The sequence below is a fragment of the Tupaia chinensis genome, unplaced genomic scaffold, assembly GCF_000334495.1.
Source record: "Tupaia chinensis unplaced genomic scaffold, TupChi_1.0 Scaffold138297_1, whole genome shotgun sequence".
In the NCBI taxonomy this organism is placed as follows: Eukaryota; Metazoa; Chordata; class Mammalia; order Scandentia; family Tupaiidae; genus Tupaia; species Tupaia belangeri.
In genome coordinates this window covers 62,466-64,403 of record NW_006198195.1, presented here as the reverse complement: position 1 = coordinate 64,403, position 1,938 = coordinate 62,466, and the positions used below count along the sequence as shown (strand labels likewise).

Below are 1,938 nucleotides of genomic sequence, written 5' to 3'. Positions count from 1 at the left end.
ATCTTTAAAATGAGTTGGAAAGCAATTATGTAATTGTAGTTTATGTTACATTAACATTCTTATTTTTCATTTTTAGTCCTCTTTATTTATTCTTTGGTATTTGAGTTTACTTAATTAGCCCAGGCATCATTTTGCCCTACCTATCTCCTCATACAAATGATATGAGGGGATACAGGTCATGTATTTAGGGTCTCTCACATCTCCATTAAACCTCTGCTAGCTTATCAGTCCCTAGCAGTAGCTTTCCACTAGTGAAAATTCTGGGTTCCCATTTGCCTGCTCATGTCCAGAATAGGCAAATTTCCCAAGGTAGAATTGAATGAAGAATTCTGCTTACCTCTCCAAAGTACTTTTTTCTCTATAGTGTTAGTCAATCTAGTTTTTATTGCCTCATCAATTCCTTATTGCCTTCTTATGAGCTTTCTTTAATCCATATTTTCTAGTTATTCTAGATAGAAGAACTAAATGCTGTGGTTTGCTGTGTGCTGCTCAGAATATTACCTATTTTTTGTTCCATTCTCTCTTTTGCTACCTAATATATTTTTTTAGTTTCAAAAGATATGGATTATGACAGAAGCCGAGGAGGCCCGAGCTCTATGGCCGCTCCGAAGCGGGGAACGGGAGACGTGATGGTTTACATCTCAAACGGACAAGTATTGGACAGCCGGAGTCAGTCCCCATGGAGGTTATCTTTGATAACAGATTTTTTTCTGGGGAATAGCTGAGTTTGTAGTTTTGTTTTTCAAAACTCTGCTTCAGCAAGATGTGAAAAAGAGAAGAGGCTATGGAAACTCATCTGATTCCAGATATGATGACGGAAGAGGGCCCCTCGGAAACCTCCCTGAAGAATGGGTCGAATCAATCATCTGCGTGGCCCCAGTCCTCCTCCAAGGGCTGGTGGAGGAGGAAGGTGAACATCTGCTCTAAGAAGCAGACGACTGGACGTGCACATCCATAAGCAGGAGGAAGCCGTCAGGAAGGAGAGGTCTGACCACGCCAGACAAGCTAGATGACTGTGCCCGTCTGAACAAGGACTGCTCTGTGTCCTCACAGATGAATGAGGTTATGGCACATGTTTGTCTCATTATCTTTTTTGTATAGTTGATTAAAGTATTGGTATAGTTTTAATAAGTAAATATTTTTAGGTTGCAGAACTGACTCATCTTTATATAATTAAATCACAAAACACAGGCGAAGTCATTGCATGGTGGTTAAAATGTCTGGATCCCATGTGACTGACTGCACAGTTTGAGTCCTAGTCCTGGTACCTTGAGAAATACACTGGGCCTGTGTGTGTGCATTACCAAAATCCTGCGAGAAGAATGAAGGAGAAGGGATTATCTTGTGGCCTCCCCCTGGGGAGTGCACTTGCTGTGCTCACTCTGTCTCTCCAGCAAGTGCACACACCCTGTAGGAAAATGATAAAACAACAAAAACCCATAAAAACTGAATCTGAAGGAAATCAAAAGTTGTGTATTTAGTACTGTGTCGCTTCTTTCAACCTTTGAGATACTGTAAATTGTTCATTTGTTTTCATTTATAAATAAATCATATCTATTTCAGTAAAAAAAAGATATAGATTATTATTATTTTATATTCAAGCACTACATGTTATTAGAACATGTTAAATAAGTTTTCCCAGCATGAATATACTGTATATTACTCCAATCAAAGATATTACCTATACAGTATCATCAACAGAAAACTATCCATTTATATGCTCCTTAAATGTTTTTTTGCTTCTTCACTTTTTTCCCTTGATTCTTGCTTTCTCACCCTCCCCCATTTCCCACCCTCCTCTCATACTGTCTTTAGTATCCACAGTACATTCAGTTTATGCCTTAGAGTACAGACATTCAGTATTTATTTTTCTTTCTTCTTTTTTCTTTTTCTTTTTCTTTTTTTTTTTTTTTGAGAAGTTTTTGCTATAGGGTGCGC

The 1,938-nt window shown here is 38.2% G+C and overlaps 1 pseudogene; it reads left to right on the top strand.

Moving 5' to 3' along the window:
* The first annotated feature begins 625 nt into the window (after window positions 1-625).
* Window positions 626-926, top strand: LOC102497345 (selenoprotein K pseudogene; annotated as a pseudogene).
* The last annotated feature ends 1,012 nt before the right edge of the window (window positions 927-1,938 follow it).